The following is a 22652-nucleotide window of genomic DNA, read 5'->3' as shown; positions in this document are numbered from 1 at the left end:
TTGTGTGAGTCAATCACCTTCAAAAGGTTTATCAACTAACTTGAACCAAAATTAGGAACACGCAGTGCTGCAAGAGTTAGTAGTCTTAATACCCAAGGATAACCAGAAGAGCATGGCTGATATGATGGAACCGGGATTTTGTTACACTTAATTTTTGCAAAACACAACTAAAACTATAACTGACACTAATCAAAATTAAACTGAAACTGAGGATTTTCAGAAAATAAAAACTAGACTAAACTAGCGAATGGTTGGTAAAAACTGATTACAACTGGCATAGAATTGAAAATCTGGAGGCAAAACTAGAAAAAACATAGAAACTAATGAAAATTGCAAAATGGTTAAAACCCTGGGGCGGAGATTGGCGGATCTGACCAGCAAATGTTATAAAATGGATTGTCAGGACAGTCAGCGTTAAAGCCACTTTCAGTCCATACTAGGATGGCATTGGACATCTTTAGGGCGGAAAAGGGTTGGTGTGACCAAGGGGTGGTTTGGCTTGTTGTATGTATATTTTGAGATCATGGGGCTCTGGATAGACCAGTTACCAGGCCATGGAAGGAGGACAGACTCATTAAATGAGGAGGAGGAATTTCCTGGGATTGAAGATCCTCTGGGTGAGTGGTTGACTGAAAGCATTCATAAAATAAAATCTGTTGTTATTGATTGGTAATAGATTGATAATTGGCCACATTTACAGCTGTATTGACTTGTTGTGGACGTAGTCGACTTCAGGTTTAAGCACTCTAATCAACAGGTTGAAAATAGTGACATTAAAGGAAGAGTATGCAGGCACCCTGTCAGACGACAGTGACGGTGGGACTCAGTGATGAATTAGGTGAGTTGCATTCATGGCTGACTCATAGCAGAGTTTCCCCTGCTGTGGTCAGTGAGGGAGAAACCAGGGGAAAGTCAAATTTAAGAGAGCCATCTTTAAACGTTTAGGTGTCAAGATAAACGGGATAAAAGGGGGTGTTTTATGGTTATTTTAATATGAGAATCATGCAACAAGCATTGCATTGACCATCATTTATTGAAGTTTTTGATATTATACTAACATTTGTGTTCCAGTGATTGTCATAACCTCAGGTTGATCTTTTATTTACAGGTGTTAGGATAATCATATAATCTTTCCTTGCAGGTGTAACCATGATAATTCTTATACATATTGCAAATTGTTGCTCATTGTAGAGTTGTGCTCAAGTTAATAAGGGTTAAAAGCTACAGTCAGCGTGAATGTCTGACTGATCTATTGAGGGAAAAGGCTCCGAGCATCGAGGGCCGCATGCGCTTACATAACACCGATATCATGTTATTCTTTGTGATCTTTTATTCATTTATGTCTTTTGCTAAGTTTAAGTAGTGGCAGATAATTAAACGACATTCATTAAAATATTAAATACCTGAGTCAGAACGTTACACGCAGATCAATTTAACAATCTGGGAAACCTTGTAGCAGCCTAACCTTTTCTTTTAATTTTCTAACTCTGTTGATTTGACACATTGGAATGTGCCAAAATGGGGGAAGTTGAGTTTTAACATCAAACAAGGATTATTTGAACATCTTATAACTTGATTTGTGTCTTTAATAACTTAGGAATGGCAAAGCTTAAGCTAATAGTGGCCCGAGAAGTTTCCGGACTTTTTAGAGAATCAGTGAGAAGCATAAATCATTATTTCCATGTTTAAGCATCAATCATTGAAATGAACTGAATAGCGTTTAGAAGATTCGTTAATTTGTTTGTCTTTTGTTAAAAAGAGTGGTTTCAATAATTTTCAGACACACCTTGCAAATGTGCTTATAATGAGTTGGCACTCGGCCTTTTGAAGGTCATAAGCTTCGTTCGGCGTGACTGTCCGGACTGATGGAGTGTGGGGGGTGCCTTGAGTGCAGAGGGCTGAATGCAGGCACGCTTACACACACATGGGATATGATTGGAGTAGGTCCCTGGAGCATTTTGAATGTTTTGAACCAGTTCTGAATCACTAGAGGGTCAGTAGATAACAACATTGGAGTATTAGAGCTAGGAAGAGAGGTGTTTTGGTTTTCTGTCTCTTACAGAGAAAGGAACAGACACCAGACGAGGTCACAGATATGCGAGGATCCTTCGCAGTGGAAACAGATACTGTGACTGCCGAGACACCAGTTGGGTCCAAGGGTCATGGCGTTTGGTATGGGACTATGGGATCCACCTTAAAAGGATGGATCCCATAGTCACAGCAATAACCATGAAGGGGTTGGCGGAAATCCGGGAACACCAGACCAACGAGGTTCGAGAGGCTCTTGGGCAAAAGGGGGACGCCTTCCTGATCTTTTCTGGAGGACACACAGGACCCGAGGATGCACAGATCGTTGTTTGAAATCGGAGCAGAATAATCCCCTGATCTGTGCCACGACTGAAGGGTTGTCTAACCCCTGAGGTTGAAGAGCAGAGGATCACACGACTGGAAGACACTGGTAGCTGCAGCAATAAAATAAAGGTTCAAAGCTCCTTGGACAGAGGTTCTAGTCTGAGTACGTCTGAAGGGTATAAGGTAGCACCAAATAAAGCTGTGGGAGACCTGGGGAGTGTCATCTGTACCTGCTATTGTTGTAGTAATAGTTTTTCTTGCACCTGAACTGCGCAAACACAGAGGTCATCTCACATATGGTTCACCCATCAGGGGGACAAAGGACCTCCGGAGTGAGAAGAAATGAACCCGGCCACACTGGATTATAGGGTGTAGGGGAGCTCTTTATTCTAATGAGCTCATCAGGGGGAATTGTTAGATTATAATATTATTTTATGCCATGTTATACCCCTAACTAAAGATTGTGAATTATTATGTAGTTTTAGTTTGCATTATTCCCCTGAATTAGAAGAAGCTGACAACTGTTGCATTAGTTAAACTGATTTGCATTAAAGTAGACTGCTGATTTATTGTGGATGAATGACATTGTTTTATGATGCATTATACTGCTGAGTTATAAGAAATACTGTTCGCAGAAAGTCATCGCCTTATTTGTCTGATTAGAAGAGAACATGCTGGAGTTTTCTGCCCCATCTCAGCAGGAGTAGATAAACAGGGAGCCAAGGTCGAAGCTTAGGCGCTGTGTGAGAGAAAGCATGTGAATGTTTAGGCTTTTATGATAAGGTGGAGGCACCAGAGGCTATAAGAGTTTGATTAATGCTCCACCATTTTGAGATCTGAGGCTGTCTGCATCAGTGTCCATCTCCCACGTGTGTGTTCATTAAAATCCTCGTTTGACTTAACCTGACCGGACCAGTGTTGTTATTGTGGGTTTTTCTCTTGTTTCCATCCCCAATTTTGAATCCGTAACACCTGTTACTTTAAAATTCATACACTAATTATGTCTGCCCATCTCTCTAATGTGAAGGTCAAAGGTCAACATCCCAGAGACATAAGAATAATCCCAAAGGGGCAAAGGCAGCGGTTAATTTAGCACAATTTGCATTAAGGGTACAGCAAGGATATACTTTTACTTATTGTGGCAGGGGTGTGGTCTCTGGCCTGCTGCAGTGGAGGCTGGTGGCGGGACGTTGGACGGCACAGGTGAGGGTGATGGCGCTCATGACTCTCCCCTTTATAGTGACGGAGGAGACTGGCGTGGGGGAAGCGTGTAGTGGAGGAAGCCGAGGAGAGAGCTGGTTTCTGGCTACAAAGACGGCGTCAAACCAGAAAAGATTGCTCGTGGTCAAATAATGTGTCAATCACCTGTGAATCAAACTGTGTGTGGCTCAGTTCATGTCACAGTGTTGTTTAGTATATCTTCACTTGTCTCACTCTCCTTCTGTTCTGTCCATCAGGACGATCCTCAGCGCTTACACAGATCCTCCATCGATGTTTTGGATCTAATCAGTGATCAGTTCTACGAGGAGGCCTGGATGTTCACCAGCGCTCGCTACACCTCCATCTACCAGAAGGTGAGTGTACTCCTTTGTACTCAGATTAACATTTTACTTCTTAAAATACATTTTCATATATGAGCTTTCTATTATTTCATGGGCCATTTAATCAATATTAAAATTACAAGCATATCAACAAAGGTGAAGCTGGTTTTTTCCACTTGCTGTCACACAGTCATGGAGGAATACAATAAATACATAATCAGTCATAGATCCTGAACAATGACATTAAAAGAAAGTCTGTGGCTCTAAAAACTAAACAGTATAAAGACATGCTCCAAGCTGCTGTTTCTCTCCTCCTCCTCTAGGTTTTCCACTGTCGGCCATCCAGCGATGCTGGAGGGCTACCTGGCCAATGCTGGCCTACACAAAGAGGTCCCGGCTCGGAGGAGCTGAAGAAGATCCTTGCCTTCCTCGTCAGTTTCCTCTTCAGTTCCTATCCCAACAAAACCTTCTTGCACCTATTAGCTCCAAAGAGGCTATGGTGCCCGTGGAGGTCTGGACCTGAGGCCTGTGCTCATCACGTGGATAGAAAACACTCTGACACCATTCTGGAGGTCTGATGGGACTCTGACCAAAACACAGATGAAATAAAACTTGTGGCTGGAGCTTTTAAAATGACTTTTTCACCTCATAGATTAATGCTCATGATTGCATGTTAGCAAGACAGCATCTCCCCAAGGTGAAACTCTCAGGAGACATTTACTCTTAAACTGTAATCTGGTTGAGACTACTTGAGGAGATCTTAGTAGCGAGTATGTGGATTTAGTCTCTTCACCAACAGCAGACAGACCCATGCCAAGAAAGCAGACATGTTCTCAAAGAAAGCCGAGAGCAGAGATTGGAAAAAGCTAAAAAGAAAAAGCTGCAGCTTCAGACGACTATCTGCCTGTAAGGCTGAAAAAGTCCAGTTACGCTCTATTTTGGAAAAGCTCCCAGTTTTGGTAACCTGGACTTTTATTTCCCCTCTTCTGCTACAGATGTTGACTGTGACCTCAGAGGCCAACTGGACCACACAGCTGCAGCAGGAGTGAGGGAGAGGAGTCTTCATCCAGCTTCAAAGAAAACATCCAGGTAAAGTGACGTGGATCAGCGGATAAAGCCGTCTCCACTTTCAAAGGAGATCCTCTGAGAGAGAGACTCTCTGAGCCATTTTAGCCTCAAATTATAGGACTTTATAGTACAGCAACACTTTTAAAGGACAAAAATAACATAAACTGTGACTGTAATACAAACAAAGTATTGCATGTGTTTTTAAAAGTGTTCCTCCGATGGGCAGGATATCACTATTAGACTGTCCCACCAGCCAACTTCAACAAGAGACCACAGCAGCATTCAGTGATCAGCACAGATGTTCCTCTAACACTCAGCATCTGATCCCTGTTGGTCTGTGTGCTTCTGCTTTTGCTCAGTTAGAAACCCTGCAGCAACCCGACCCAAAACTGTGTCTTCTTGTTGGCCTCAACGTTGAAGTGTCAAACGTCCAACATCTGGAAAGGAAACCACGCCAGTGTACTGTGATGTTTCACCAACATGTGGCAGACGCTGGTCCTGCCTTTCATGCTGACATCAGCAGAGAGCCCCGCCTACCTCAAAGCCTCCCCTGTCATGTATTGATCAGGATGATTATGAAGATGAGTGAGTGCAAATAAGACTGTAAAAGTCCACGAGCAGAATGTTTGGATGCTTTCTAATGATTCATGAATATCATGAGAGTGTTTGTGTGTTTTGTCTTTTCTTTGCTGACGTTTGTTACTAACAAAGACAATTTACGCTCTGTGTGTGTTTTCATCCTTACCAGCCGCACTCTAACTGCAATGAAGGAAACAAACTGTAGAAATGGTCGACTCAGTGACTTCATAAAATATTGAAGTGGTTCAGGTAGAGCCAGTTTTTAAATGACCATGAACACTGAGCGTATTGTATCTGTACAGCATGTTTTTCTATTAGACAGATTTGTAACAGAGGCCTTGCTCTCAGTAAGTTTGAAATCCTTTTCTGATTTATTTTGTAATCTCTGATCTTTGTGTATCCTGCTCAGTTTGCATGCTGCCTGTAGGAGTTTCTGTCTTTGTATTTGAAGAGAATTCATTGAATATACTCAGCTGCTTCTCTTTGGTGCCTCACACATCACTGAAGTTTTTCAGTGTCCAGTTATTTGTTTTTAATAGCTGTTTGAATTCTCTGTATGTTTGACCCTGTAGACTGTTTAATGGACTGCTCGTCTTCCTGTTTGTAACCACTGCCTGTTTAGGACTAAAGATTTGGATTTTTGACTTTAACACAGCCTCTGCGTGTCGTCCCTTTGTGTCCTCGTCCTCTGTGAATGTGTCACAGATGTTTCCATGATAATAACACAGCTTTCCCACAGTGGCTTGTGATAGGTTTGTAGCATAAACCTATTCGCTGGAACGTTAAGACAATATAATTACACTGCAAGCAAGACGCAAGTAGGCAAACTTCTTCATGTTACTCGTGCACGGGAGAGAACCGGACAGAGCGCCGTTCCTTCGCTTGACCCCAGTAGCTCTCGTCCGTTCTCCCATACACTGTCCTTTTATTGAGGTTACATGAATATGCATAAGTTCATTAACATATGACGTCTACATACAAACAAAGAGTACCTTGCCTGTGTGTGTGTGTGTGTGTGTGTGTGTGTGTGTGTGTGTGTGGACTGCTGATCAAAGGGTCAAACATCCTTGGTCAGGAAGAGGGTAGCCTCCCCCTCACCCTAGATGGTTCATCCTAGATAACACGGTGAGGAAGTCCTGCAGTTCATCTAAACAAAGAGCACTTAGACTAGAACAGACGCAACTACGTTAATCCTACCATAAAACAATAAGACACGGTATGACCTCTCATGCTCCCAAAGTGCTGTCTAATACACACAAAGTTTGCAGACTATCAAGGATCAAAACCTCTACCAATCTACAACTAATTACAAAACTCTAAGCATATATAAGTAAATATTTCTAAGCATAAATGACAATCAACAATACAAACTCTAACATTCCCCCGTTTTTGACCTTTATGCTAGAAAGTTCCCAGTTATGCATACCTCATGTCTGACAGTTTCAATGTAAACATTTTTTTACTCAGCATATGTCAAATCACCCTAAATTACTGAAAAAATACACAGTTTAATAAATGTATTAGCAGTTATCCCATTCATTGAGCTCATCTCATGGCAAACTGCATCTTACGAGCAACCAAAGAAATTGTTAATTTAATAGTGAAACTAAAAAAGTAACATTTTCAAAAACATCTCAGCTTGGTAATGCTTCCTCCGGGTGTGCACATCACATGTCTCTCTGCAGAGTGGTTTGAGTTCTGCAGGGCGTCATGAATGTCTCTTCCAGTTGTTTCCATCACTGTCCATAGGACCAGAGTCCAAATGTATGTAGAATAGACATTCAAACATACCAGTTGGTTTTGTTGTTCGTCAACATGGGTCTCAGCTATTTCCAAGCTGCAGACCTCTCAGCACTCTAGTTTTATGGCCTCTTACCAGCCCCCATCACCTGACTTCAGACCTTCGTCTTGTGAGGGGGATATTTATGACTCCTTAATTGTCCACGCTCTGCAGAGAAACACCTCTGTGGAAAGGGTGCAGGGTTCAGTTGTCTTACTGCTGTTATGATCCCAGCAGCCTTCAGAGTGTCATCGTATGCACAGTACAGTGGCACAGCGTTAGGTGATGTTCATAGGAAACTGCTGTTATCACCACCATAGCTTCTGGTTCCTGTGCTTTTCACAGAATCATGATGTCATCCTCGAACTCCTTCTACGCTGTCGATGGAGCTTGGCACGCTCCTCATCCCCTGAGTGTTTATGTTCCAACGCTGCTGAAGGTTTAAGGCAGAGCACGTCGTACACCTTAGTTGTCTTCCTCAGCGTCAATATTGAATCTTTCATTTTATTTAAAATCTTGCTGTGGGAAGTCTCCTCTTGATTCCCTGGAAGCTTAGTAGCACAGCTCTCTGTGTGATGTCTGCTGTGCTGAAGATGATCTCTGATCCTCCTGAAGCCTCTCTCCTGGCCTCAGCTCCCATCTTGTGGACGATCCTCTCCTCTATTTTGCAAGCAGTTTCATGGTCCTTGCTGTGGCTCCAAGGTCTGATTTCATGATGGGCCCCAACCAGCTTGACCTTTGACCTCAACCACTGCCTGGCTGTCGGCTATGCCTGGAATGGTTCACGCTTCTCACTGGGTCTCTGAAGATTTCTCAGGAGATTACTGCTGCACCTGTATTTCCTTGCTAAGAAGAAAAACTTCTATTTGGAGAGCATGTCAACAATCATCAAACCACATTCTTTAGTTCAGTGAACTTCACTTATAGGCCATCAAAGCCTCATCTGAACATGGGTGCACCACTTGCATAGGTTTAATATTTGTAAATAAAACGGCTAATCACACAAATCACTGCAACAATAATAAAAAACATTGTTTAATGTTAATCCTTGGACTCCACCTCTTGACGCATGGACATTCCCATGTGTCAACTCACCAAACCTGGATCCCTGTCTTAAAGAAAAAGATTAGCTAGATCATATCCCAGGCAACATCAGGGCATCTCCTCCCCTGGAGCAGCACCACCCTGGACCTATAACCCTGCAATGAAAATGTTAGTGTGCTTTGCATATTAAGTTTGCTTAACGCCTGGCTCTCCCAGGAGCCTGCACACACACCATCATGGCCTGGAAAACAAAATCTGGAAGTGAAATCAAACTTCATACCTGTAAACAATTGTATCATAAGAGTAATAAGCATTCAACATCAGCAAGACAAGTGTCATGTGCAGGTTTTCTCAAATCAGTAACTACAACTATTACCCTAATTCACCTCAGACATGGATTATCCCATGTACTCTGTTAACATCAATGTAATCAGTGACTTCTCTTAAGCAAAGTCACTCCACTCATATATTATTATTATGGGTTCAAAAGTGGCCAGCAAATGAGCCCATAATAAACTATTCCATAAATACCGTAATCTCTTATTTGTTTTACCCATGTCACTTGTCCGCTTCAGCTGAATCTACCACAGCATTCTCAAAGAAACAAACATTAGCAATACACATTGACTGTGGTCAGACGGAGGTCAGACACAGGTCAACGGATTCTAGAGGTGCCATAAAACACCATTAAGTTAACACTCGCTGTGGAAACAGTAACACTGGTCTCATCACAGTATGTCTCAAACTATATTAATTTCTCCATCAACATATGCCTGTAACTACAGTTTTCTTCACACATAAACCCAGAAATCTCGTAGTAGAGAAACATTAGCCAGTATTCCTATAAATCACATGATCAAACACATGAAGAACCGTAATGCTGTAAAAACGAAAATGCAAATGTTAGCGCTTGCGCAGGCGTATGCATACTTTGTCACAGATATCTCTGTGAGCACACAAGCTAGTGAATGACGCACACATAGTAAATTCACAGACACAGAAAATGGCATTTAAAATGTTAAATCATCACGCAACCTCGAGTGTTGCTGTCATCTTTCTGCTCCTGTAAAGGGAAGCACACACAGACTCATCTGCACCCCTGCCAGGCGGGGGTCAACTTCACACAGTCGTGTTACATCAGTAAAGTCTTGTCAGCTTTTACCAGTCAGTCAGTTTGTTTTCCTTTCACTCACTCATTCATGCATTCATTCTTTCTTTCTTTGCTGATAGTGGAACCTATCGTCGCATTTAGTTTCCACTCTCAGCAAAATGACGTCATTTCAAAAAGAAAAAGAAGAACTTTAGTTTGGATTACATCGCTGAATCCTTTTGGACTGGGACTGTCATTTAATAATTGTCCCAAATAAGTGGCTTTCTCCAGAGTCCATTTAAATGTGGAGAACTCACTTGGCACAATTTTCTCGACGACGTGTAGCGCTTTTAATTCCCGACGTGCAGATCTGCTTAAAGAACAGAGATTATCAAACAAAACTTTCAGTGCACTGTGAAAGTATCAAAATAAAAAGGCCTTGTTAAGTCATGACACAAGCTCCTCATCTCAGGAGGGTAAATCATACCATTAGCATGGTTTATCATACCATCATACTAATCGGCAGGCTCAACTTCACAACAAAAGAAAAATCATCAGCTAAATTCACTCCAAATCAACCATCAGCTGCACAACACACAACATAATCCTAATGCCTTATTAGCTATGAGTTTAATTACCAGGTCTGTGCTCTTCACTCATTTAGGCCACAGATCTATTTTATTCAATTTTCCTTTTCCCTTCATCATAAAACATGTGACATGCTGTCATGCACTTCACAAAACAGTCTGTTCTGACGTATTCAGAGTTGTGTATCTAAATACAGGATTCACTCGCACATCAAAGCAGGAAACTCAGTGTTTTAGAGTCTCTACTCAACACACAACAACTCCAACACATCTCATTCACTCATACTAGAATTCAGTCACCTTTCATTAATCTAAAACCAATCAACTAATTTGCATATCAGCTATTAACCCACTAAGTTGACAGGACGACAGAAAAGCATGTTCAAAATAGTATCACAAAAGACAATTTCCCTCATACAGTAAATTACTTGTGCTGCCTCAATCAAGCAGGAAGTTTCTCCCAATTTACCATTTTAACAACTAAATTTATTGTCTGATCACTGGTTGGTCAAACCAGGATCTTTTTTCTCACAAAAGTTAAATTGTTGTCCTGCAACTTGGAGAGTCAATTTTTTTTCTTTAGGATAAATTCAGCATTTGATAACAAGTGTCTGCTAAATTGACACTATTGTAACACTGATGAAAGATAACAAGCTAATTTTCATTACATGTGTTTGTGTTATTAGGCAGGTCTAATGCATGTCTGTGGAGCTGCATCTCCAGCAGAGCATGTTCTTAAAGCTGCCTTTCCTACACATTTCTCTGCTATTATTTAATCATTTCTTAACTAATGTGCTATGAGTCTTCATGAGTCATTTTGTGTTTGGAATTGTTAGTAGGGTTAATGCATGTTCTGCTTGTGTGTGTGTGATTTTGTATATGTTTCTATTTTCGCAATGTTTCAGACTCCGTCTCAATTTTCCAACTTAAGCAGTCAGTTTTCTTTTCCCCAGGTTTGCTAACCCAAATTTTGATTTCCCACATTAAATAATTCCTATGTGTTCTCACCTAGTCTTCTCACTCTGTTGTCCTCTCCCACTTCAACAGTCCCGGCAGTTCTCCTTCAGCTTTGTCCTGTCTAGTAGCTGAAGTGCTGCTGCTGCCTTCTTGGGCGACTTCTTAGCAGCTGCTGGCGGTTTCTTGGCTTTGGCCGCGGCGGGCTTCTTGGCTTTGCTCTCAGTAGCCTTGTTCATCTTGAAGGATCCGGAGGTCCTGGTGCCCTTGGTCTGCACCAGAGTGCCCTTCGCCACCAGACTCTTGATGGCGGTCTTGACACGGGCCTTGTTCTTGTCCACATCGTAGCCTCCGGCAGCCAGAGCCTTCTTGAGAGCGGCCACGGACAGGCCGTTGCGCTCCTTGGAAGCGGCCACGGCTTTCACAATCAGCTCGCCCACGCTGAGGCCGACCTTCTTGGGCTTGGAAGTCATCGTCTTCTTCTTCTTGGCCTGAACCTCGGCGCAGGGCGCAGGGCGTGTTTATGATGGAGCCTTTCCCACCACAGCGCTGGCACGTTGAACGCATCATGAAGGGTCCATTTCTTTCATGTCGCTAGCCGCATGTGGCTTGCCCGAGTCACTCAGTCCTTTTTGAGCATTTCAACATGCTGCCGCCGCAGACCCTGGCCTCAGATCCAGCAAGTTTAGCGCGCTGATCTCCAAAAAAGTCCCGAAAGCCAGAAAGACGTCAAATAAGTGTCTCGTGCTGAGAACTCAAACAAAAACTCCTCTTCACGCTGCCATCTTGCTCGCCCCTCCGTGAAATTCAACCAATCAGACAGGAAGATGGGTTTGCTTTCTTCTTCTGCTGCTGTTTATCCACATTGCTGCTGCTTTGCTGGGACTTTTTGTGCTCAGGACTTGCTGCTGTCTCTTTATCATGTTATTGCTTTGGAGCTGCATTCCTTATCTTCAGGGAGGAGTGAGCTCGCTTGTGAGGTTGAGAAACACATGGCACTGTAAATAAGTCAGCCAGAAACTTGGCCTGCATGTTTCCAATGATGTTAAACTATAACTTTCTTCCGACTGTTGCATGTGGAAAATTGATACAGGTCTGCTTTTCACCTGAAAGTGACAAACTAAGACATTTCATTATTATCATCACTGCTTAATCAACACACATCTCTCTCTGTGTGTGTTTTTGTGAACAGTCTTTTCTTAAAAGCAGAAAATGAAATTGTAGTTGTTTTTGGCTGATCAACACAAAACCTTTTTCCTATGATTTTTCTTTTTCACTCTTTTTTTTTTCGTTACAATAGCTGGTGACCTGCAGAATCACCGCTCTCACTCACAATCAAAGGCAATTACTTTTACACAGCGCACAAAAACACTGTGATGTCAGACACATTCACACTCACTTTTTCATCTGCATAAATAAACCATATGGCTGGAGATATGTGCCATGGTGATCCATAAGCATGATCACCAGTTTATTTAATTATTTTTAATCCAACAAAACAAATAAACAAAAACATGATGCTGATGCTACACACACACACGAGTCAAGGTGCAGAAAAACTGCTCATGGAAACGCTGCACACTCTCTGTTTCCCTCTCTTTGAGTAGTTCTCAGACAGCTCTTGATCTGATAATGTGTAGCTTGCTCATCAGCTCAAAAAACAAAAACAAAACTGCAACGCGACATCACACAGTAGTTGCATGCTCTGCCCACAGTGGCAAAGTCTTACACTTACATATTCAACACAGCTTCTCCATCATGTATTTTTAGATGTTTCATACAGGGTTGAGCATATTAGTTGTTTTCACAGATGTGCTCTATATCTCAACAATGGCTCATAATAAGACGACAGTCTTTCACACAGGTCAAGTGCCTCTATGCACTTCATTAGTTTAAATATTTACCTATATCACTTCACCTCACATGTCATTGTACTGAATTTAAGCAATCACAAGCGTAATGTAGATGACTTTTAACAACTATCCACCTCAATTACGTCTATGGTCTGGCACACAGGCTGAAGAGTTAACGTTTTGTGTCAGCAAGGGGTGGGGGGACAGCCACCCACCAGAGCATAGCTGCTGATGTGGGCTGGCCTTCTCCACACGCTCTTCAAGGCTGGTGTGTTTTCTGAAAACTTCTAACATTTTAATCTCTTCCATTTTTAAGCCTGCGATTAACCGCACGGCTCAGGTCCGCGTGAAACCCGCGTGACCGCGCTCGCGTGAACCCGCGCAGCTGTGGAGCCGTCGCTCTCTCTCTTTTTTACATAAATACTTTGTGCTGCCAGGAGCAAAGTCCAGCACAAACGTCTGTCTCCCTCCGACTCACTCTTGGTTGCTTAGAAACCCATGATAACAACAACAGTCGGTGTCACAGACCACATGTTCTGCTCCGCACACACAACAACAACAACAACAACAACGACGACGAAAATGACAACAACACAAAATAGGCCTACTGTCCAGCACAATCTGGACCCCGCGGAACTTCTCAACACCCCACAAAGCGGCGGAGAACTCACCTCTAGCCACACAAAGTAGCGAGGAACCTCTTGCTCCACAAAGTAGCAAGGAACCCGGGTATCGCTACACAAAGTAGCGAACTTCTCAACGCCTCACACAGTGGCGGAGACTGCACAACGACACGGTTATAGAGTCGGCCTCTTCTCAACGCCTCACACAGTGGCGGAGACTGCACAACGACACGGTTATAGAGTCGGCCTCTTCTCAACGCCTCACACAGTGGCGGAGACTGCACAACGACACGGTTATAGAGTCGGCCTCTTTAAACTTACTTGGCGTTGCTTAGAGTGTAATATCAGCCCGAATCCCGCCGACCGTCATTCATCGAGGAGAAAAGACAGACCGCGAATCCACAGGAACTTCCTGGCTGACGTCAGTCTTTCAGCGTGCCTCTCCCCTCGGTGAATGCGATTCCAGGGCTCCGGCATCGAAGGACCAATTAATGATAGGTTTGTAGCATAAACCTATTCGCTGGAACGTTAAGACAATATAATTACACTGCAAGCAAGACGCAAGTAGGCAAACTTCTTCATGTTACTCGTGCACGGGAGAGAACCGGACAGAGCGCCGTTCCTTCGCTTGACCCCAGTAGCTCTCGTCCGTTCTCCCATACACTGTCCTTTTATTGAGGTTACATGAATATGCATAAGTTCATTAACATATGACGTCTACATACAAACAAAGAGTACCTTGCCTGTGTGTGTGTGTGTGTGTGTGTGTGTGTGTGTGTGTGTGTGTGTGGACTGCTGATCAAAGGGTCAAACATCCTTGGTCAGGAAGAGGGTAGCCTCCCCCTCACCCTAGATGGTTCATCCTAGATAACACGGTGAGGAAGTCCTGCAGTTCATCTAAACAAAGAGCACTTAGACTAGAACAGACGCAACTACGTTAATCCTACCATAAAACAATAAGACACGGTATGACCTCTCATGCTCCCAAAGTGCTGTCTAATACACACAAAGTTTGCAGACTATCAAGGATCAAAACCTCTACCAATCTACAACTAATTACAAAACTCTAAGCATATATAAGTAAATATTTCTAAGCATAAATGACAATCAACAATACAAACTCTAACAGCTTGCAGCAGCATTTATTCACAGCACATTTGAGAAAGGTTCAGATTAACTCGATGAGTTTATATTCAGAATGATTCTGACAGTGGGCCACTGTGAATTGTGATCTTTCATCAGGTCAATGTTTAAGTTCAGTATTTCAAAGCAGGAGCTATGAACAGTCATCATGTTGGCATTAGAATTATTATTATTAATCATTATTAATAATGTCGTTACTCATGTATAACTTTGATTAGTATACATGAATTTTATCAATAATGAATAATTCATGTATAACTTTTATTGTGTTTTGTATATTAATTATATTTAAATAGAGATGTTGACCCTGTCTCTACAGTAGCATCAGTGTAACAGACATTATTGGTCCAAGCTGTCATAAATGGGGAGCCTGATCCTTTATTATGAAAACATGACGAGTATTTTTCTTGTCAGTTGGGAAGAAGTTGGTCTTTTTTTCCTTCTTTTTGCTCAGTTTGTCTTTTCTTTGATAATTGAAACTCTGATCAAACCTACTCATGTTCACAGCATGTAAAAGCAGCTGACAGTCCGTGGCATTGTTGTTTGTAGAGGTGCAGTGTAGTGGGAGCATAAATCAAAAGAAAACAGTAACATTTATGTAATAAAACATCTGAATGAAAATGAACAGGCCCTTTATGAACTTCAAAGGGATCTGAAAACAACACTTTTTAAAAGAGTATCTTGGGGTGTAGGTGGTCAAAATAGAAAACTGAGCTGAGACTCTAAGTTCAATCCATCCATTCGTTTTTACTTAGGAGGAAGAAATGTCAGGCTGGTGCAGGCTGGTTAGGTGCATGTGGTTATCTTTACCTAAATGAGTTCACTTTGTGGCTGCCAGGTTGGGCAGAAGTACCTGTCCCCTGTTAGGCTTAGCAAGGTTCTCCAGGAGTTTCTCCATGGGTAGAGCTTCTAGCTCCTCCAGCACATCTGTGGCCGTGCAGGCTGCCACTTTCTTGGTTGCTCTTTTTACCCCACCTAGTTCCTAATGGCAGCGACTCACTCAGTAAACATGTGTTTCCTTCACCAACCTCACACACAGATCCAATAAGATCAGGAAGTGGGCAGAAATGTTATCATTTCAGTCTCAGACAATCTCGTTTCTCTTACAGAGGTTGAATGCACCTTCTGCGGATGGCGGTACCACACAGTGTGCGTGGACTTCCCCTGCACAGAAGGCAACTACAAATGCTGTGAATGCTAAATAAACAGAAACAAATGATCCCTGTTGTCTTTGCTTGATGATTGGTTTGAGTCTTGACAATCCACATTGCTGGCGTTGCATCTTTCAATGCCAGCAATGGCAGGTATCAGTGCTCAAAGCTTTTGTGTTTGTTTCCAACAAGTTGCCCACCTCGGGAAACAAAAATGTGTTCTTTTACTTGTCAGATGAACATATGAGACACTTTGACTCTTCAGTGCAGTGTGGAGCCTAACAAAGATCTGTTTTGTGTCCCAGCTGATCAGCAGGAGGAGGAGAGTCTGACGGAGCAGCAGAGGAACATTTTCAGCTACTTGGACTCAGCTCAGCCACTACAGAGGAAATAATGAGCTCAACACAGAAGGTGACAGACAGAGCAGGACCATATGACCAAAGATATTTATCACCATATACATTTGAACATTTGCCATAACGATGTAGCTGACGATAGAATTGACACCAGACAAAATACTTTACAGCTGCACAACTTTATTAAAAACCCATCAATGTATTTTCACTGAAACAAGCAGCTGTTGTTTATGTGCATTAAAGTTATATAAAAATGTAACAGTGCAAATGCAAATTCCTCGCTGACAGTTTAACCAAAAGGCGTTTCCAGGAAACTGGCCGACACATCCTGAGCATAACCATGTATAATATCCACTAAACTTCAGAAGAGGTTATACAGTCGTGGCCAAAAGGTTTGAGAATTGCATAAATATTGGAACCTGGAGAAGTTGCTGCTTAAGTTTTTATAATAGCATTTTGCCTGCACTCCAGAATGTTATGAGGAGTGATCAGATGAACTGCATCGTCCTTCTTTGCCATGAAAACGAACTTAATCCCCAAAAAGCCTTACCACTGCATTTCATTGCTGTCATCAAAGGACCTGCTGAGACCATTTCAGTGATCGTCTTCTTAACTCAGGTGAGAATGTTGGCGAGCACGAGGCTGGAGATCATCATGGCTGTATCCCGATTCAGGTTCTGCAGCTTTAAAGTCCTCAAGGGCCGCGTACTCAAAGACCGCTAAGGCCGAAGTGCGAGGCTCGTAGGCTCGTGAAATGGGACGTCTAGCCTCCGTCGCGCTGCCCAGGTTGCCTAGCAACCATGATACTAACAGCTGGAAACGTTTCATACAGCTTTGTTTGACAGAAATGAAGGAGAACATATTTAGTTCATTTGTTTCTACATGAGCTCTGTGTGATTTGATGAGTATCTGAGGCTGAGGCCACAGGACTGTGAAACATGATTGTTGGGCTTCATTTCTGTGCTGAACAGTCGTTTAAGATTAGCTGTAAATAACAATTAGCTGATGTTGTTCATGAGACTAAAGTCATCTCACTGTGGTAATGTAAATATAATATGGCCAATATTATAGTTATTATATTAATCACTTCACTCACAGACAAGTATCTGTGACAGTGTGTATATAGATGTATCATATATAAGAGACAAATATTGTTCCTTCAGTATGTTGGCATTATTACATTTGGCTCAATGCTTACATATATGTGTAAAAGCAAATGTAGGAGGTGTGATAACTGTGTCTAATAGAATGAAGAGTAGACTGATATATGAAATATTCCTTTATTGGGTGAGAAAATCAGACCATGTCATAACTGCTTTAAGTCACACAGAATAGATATCAGAGCCTTAAACAGGCTGACTTCTGCTAAATGGGTCAAACTGGGCAGAAAGTCTACAAACACATAACATCCTTATAGAATATGATGTAACACTATAGATCAACTTAGCTCAGAATATATTAAATTCAATTTTATTTATATAGCGCTAAATCACAACAAAAGTCGCCTCAAGGCGCTTCATAGATACAGAGAAAAACCCAACAATCATATGACCCCCTATGAGCAGCACTTTGGCAACAGTGGGAAGGAAAAACTCCCTTTTAACAGGAAGAAACCTCCGGCAGAACCAGGCTCAGGGAGGGGCGGCCATCTGCTGTGACCGGTTGGGGTGAGAGAAGGAAGACAGGATAAAGACATGCTGTGGAAGAGAGACAGAGGTTAATAACAGATATGATTCAATGCAGTGAGGTCTATTAATACATAGTGAGTGAGAAAGGTGACTGGAAAGGAAAAACTCAATGCATCATGGGAATCCCCCGGCAGCCTACGTCTATTGCAGCATAACTAAGGGAGGATTCAGGGTCACCTGGTCCAGCCCTAACTATATGCTTTAGCAAAAAGGAAAGATTTAAGCCTAATCTTAAAAGTAGAGATAGTGTCTGTCTCCTGAATCCAAACTGGAAGCTGGTTCCACAGAAGAGGGGCCTGAAAACTGAAGGCTCTGCCTCCCATTCTACTTTTAAATACTCTAGGAACAACAAGTAGGCCTGCAGAGCGAGAGCGAAGTGCTCTAATAGGGTGATATGGTACTACAAGGTCATTAAGATAAGATGGGCCTGATTATTTAAGACCTTGTATGTGAGGAGCAGGATTTTGAATCCTGGATTTAACAGGAAGCCAATGATGGGAAGCCAAAACAGGAGAAATCTGCTCTCTCTTTCTAGTCCCTGTCAGGACTCTTGCTGCAGCATTTTGGATTAGCTGAAGGCTTTTCAGCGAGTTTTTTGGACATCCTGATAATAATGAATTACAGTCGTCCAGCCTGGAAGTAATAAATGCATGAACTAGTTTTTCAGCATCACTCTGAGACAGGATATTTCTAACTTTAGAGATGTTGCACAAATGGAAGAACGCAGTCTTACATATTTGTTTAATATGTGCGTTGAAGGACATGTCCTGGTCAAAAATGACTCCAAGGTTCCTCACAGTGTTACTGGAGGCCAAGGTAATGCCATCCAGAGTAAGAATCTGCTTAGATACCATATTTCTAAAATTTTCAGGGCCGAGTACAATAACCTCAGTTTTATCTGAATTAAGAAGCAGAAAGTTAGCGGCCATCCAGGTCTTTATGTCTTTAAGACATTCTTGCAGTTTAACTCATTGGTGTGTGTCATCTGGCTTCATGGACAGATAGAGCTGGGTGTCATCTGCATAGCAGTGAAAATGTATAATAATAATAATGGATTGGGATTTATATAGCGCTTTTCAAGGCACCCAAAGCGCTTTACAATACCACTATTCATTCACTCTCACATTCATACACTGGTGGAGGCAGCTACAGTTGTAGCCACAGCTGCCCTGGGGCAGTCTGACAGAAGCGAGGCTGCCATATCGCGCCATCGGCCCCTCTGGCCAACACCAGTAGGCAAGTAGGGTAAAGTGTCTTGCCCAAGGACACAACGACCAGGACAGAGAGCCCAGGGATCGAACCGGCGACCTTCCGGTTACAGATGCGATTCCCAACCCCCTGAGCCACGGTCGCCCCATGCTATGTCTTCTAATGATGCTGCCTAAGGGAAGCATGTATAATGTAAACAGAATTGGTCCTAGCACTGAACCCTGTGGAACTCCATAATTAACCTCAGTGTGTGAAGAGGACTCTCCATTTACATGCACAAATTGGAGTCTATTAGATAGATATGATACAAACCACTGCAGCGCAGTACCTGTAATACCTACAGCATGTTCTAATCGCTCTAATAGGATATTATGGTCGACAGTATCGAACGCTGAACTAAGGTCTAGCACATAGGTGTCAAACTCAAAATTTGGCCCGCAGCCTAATTACATTTGGCCCGCGAGGCCATACCAAATTACTATTAGAGCTGGCCCGCCGGTCTTATGCAGCGCATGTACTGCTAATACTACAACTCCCAGAATGCTCTGTTGGCATTTTGGCGCGTCAGTCAGGACAGGACCCATTAACACCCTCTCCTCTGTTTACTGTAGTCATAGCAACCGCGCGAATACTGCCGCGCTACCTCTCCCAAAATGGCAAAAAGAAAGAACGAAAACAGGAGCTTCCTGGACAGGTGGGAGACAGAATATCTGTTTACCTATGTAAAAGACAGACCTGTTTGTCTTGTATGTGGAGCTCATGTGGCTTTAACCAAGGAGTACAACATTAGACGACACTATGAAACGAAACACCAAGAGAAGTACAAGGACCTGGACATGACTCAAAGGCGCCGGAAAGCAGAAGAGATGAAAAGAAGTTTTGTTTCACAACAGACTATGTTCAAAAAAGCCATATCACAAAGTGAGGCTGCTGTAAAGGCTAGTTTTGTTGTGGCAGCAGAGATCGCAAAATCAGCCCGGCCCTTCAGTGAGGGAGAGTTTGTGAAAAGTTGTATGATGAAAGTGTGCCCAGAGAAAAAGCAAGCATTTTCAAATGTTAGCCTGAGCAGAAACACAGTAGCTGATCGCACACGTGAACTTGCCAACAATCTAAATAACCAGCTGATGGAGAAGGGAAACAGTTTCGTTGCATTCTCCCTCGCTATGGATGAGAGCAGCGACGCCTCTGATACTGCCCAGCTTTCAGTCTTCATCCGCGGTGTGGACTCAACTCTCTGTGTTACGGAAGAACTTTTAGGATTAAAATCAATGCATGGAACAACCACAGGGAAGGAAATATTTGAAGAGGTTTCCAAATGTCTAACTGAAATGAAGTTGCCATGGGAAAAACTTGTGGGGTTAACGACAGATGGTGCACCAGCGATGTGTGGTCAAAGGAGCGGACTGGTGGGCAGGGTACGGGAGAAGATGCGAGCGGAGAACTGTGCAGGTGAGCTGACTGTTTATCACTGCATCATACATCAAGAATCACTTTGTGGCAAAGCCCTAAAGATGGAACATGTTATGACCGCAGTAACACGAGTAGTTAACTTTATAAGAGCCAAAGGTCTGAATCACCGCCAATTCAAATCTTTTCTTGAGGAGTGTGGTTCGGAATACGGAGACGTGCCGTATCACACGGAGGTGAGGTGGTTAAGCCGAGGGAAAGTACTGAACAGATGTTTCGAGCTACGCGAGGAAATATTTCAGTTTCTGGAAAGCAAAGGGCAAGACACAGCTGAGCTCAGGGAGCAAGAGTTTCTGTGTGAGCTGGCCTTTATGTGTGATATCACGAGCCATCTCATTGCACTGAACCTGCAGCTTCAGGGACGGGGGCGTATCATCACAGATATGTACACTGCAGTGAGGGCTTTTAAAACGAAATTGTGCTTGTGGCAGAATCAGATGCTACAAGGAAACCTGGGCCATTTTCCCTGCTGCCAAACGATGAACATGCAAATCTCTACTGCTGTGTTCCCATGTGCACAGTTTGCTGAAAAACTCTGTGTACTCAGTACTGAGTTTACCTGGCGGTTTGCCGACTTTGACGCCCAGAAATGTCGATTTGAACTGCTCAGTAATCCTTTTGCAGTTGACGTGGCAAAAGCACCAACAAACCTCCAAATGGAGCTGATTGAACTCCAGTGTAGTGACACGCTGAAATCAAAGTATGATGCTGTGGGCGCTTCACAATTTCCACATTTCATCCCTGACACAATGCCTGGGCTCCGCACCCACGCTGCTCAGATGCTCTCCATGTTCGGCAGCACTTACCTATGTGAGCAACTATTCTCCTCAATGAAGATGGCCAAAACATCTCACAGGAGACGTCTGACCGATGAACACCTTCACTCGATCCTGAGGATTTCCTCAGCTCAGAGCCTGAGCCCAGACATTGAGGAACTAGCATCCAAGAAGAGATGCCAGGTGTCTGGCTTGGACGCATCAGAGTAGATCAGTGTGTAGCAAACTGAGCTATAATTACCATTTTCTTTGTGCAATTTGTCTTGCTACTCCCAGACATGGGCTTGAATGGTTTCACGTTTAATGATATTTTTATTAGTTAAGTGGTTTATTATTGTTATTTTATTTTTACATTTATTATTAGCCTGGGGAAAAAGTTTACTGCTAAAATTTAAATCAGAAGGCTGCAAATACAATTTTTACTTAAGAAATGCATTCCAGTGATATGTTATTTAATTGGAATTTAAATTTTGCATGTGTGCAATATTAAGTTATATATGTTTATATAAGTTATATATCGTTCAGTATTAAGCGTTTCTTATTCCATATTCAGTTTTTCAGCAAAACTTATTTGAGTCTGTAAGAAAAGGTTCCTTGTTATATTTGGAGGAAGATTTTTTTCAATAAATATTAACGTTGGCCCGCGACTTTGTTCCTGTTTTGAATTTTGGCCCACTGTGTATTTGAGTTTGACACCCCTGGTCTAGCAGGACAAGCACAGAGATGAGTCCACTGTCAGAGGCCATAAGAAGATCATTTGTAACCTTCACTAAAGCTGTTTCTGTGCTGTGCTGAGCTCTGAAACCTGACTGAAACTCTTCAAATAAACCATTCCTCTGCAGATGATCTGTTAGCTGTTTGACAACTACTCTTTCAAGGATGTTTGATATTAGAGCTGGGCGATATATCGAGTTTTTAAAAAATATCGATATATTTTTATACGAGATATAAGATGTGACAATATCCTTTATATCGATATAGTCTATGTTACATTATAATTATACCTGTGGAGCCGCAAGTTTGCCTCTCTTTCGTCCACTTTCGTCTTCACAACGTTACTCGGCCTCGCCTCTCCTTCACTGAACACAACTCCCCCTCCTCCCCCATTGCTTCACCTGCAGGAAGCGACAAGATGGACACGGCAAATCTCCATTAACGAGTTACTGCGCATCGACCCGTGTGTGGGGCTGGACGCCGTCAACGTGTTAGCTAGCTAACCACGCTAACGAGCTAACCACGCTAACGCCATGCAGCCCAGAGGTGGTGCACGGACTAAAATCCTTTCATTTTCTCAAAAGTTGACAGCGGGCCTTATATATGAATTCTGGTTGTGCTTGATGGCCACGAACCGATTTTATGTGGTACACAGAGCTCAGCAATCTGTCAAAAAA

At 42.7% G+C, this 22652-nt stretch overlaps 2 pseudogenes; one reads left to right on the top strand and one right to left on the bottom strand.

Moving 5' to 3' along the window:
• Positions 1-9796: 9796 nt before the first annotated feature.
• Positions 9797-13397, bottom strand: LOC146679613 (histone H1-like; annotated as a pseudogene).
• A 6274-nt stretch (positions 13398-19671) lies between these two features.
• Positions 19672-21664, top strand: LOC146679612 (general transcription factor II-I repeat domain-containing protein 2 pseudogene; annotated as a pseudogene).
• The last annotated feature ends 988 nt before the right edge of the window (positions 21665-22652 follow it).

Source organism: Copadichromis virginalis, unplaced genomic scaffold (genome assembly GCF_057382275.1).
Source record: "Copadichromis virginalis isolate Kocher_CV1m ecotype Utaka unplaced genomic scaffold, C_Virginalis_male_GT1.1 unmapped_scaffold_1, whole genome shotgun sequence".
NCBI lineage: Eukaryota > Metazoa > Chordata > Actinopteri > Cichliformes > Cichlidae > Copadichromis > Copadichromis virginalis.
This window is presented reverse-complemented; position numbering and strand designations above follow the sequence as displayed.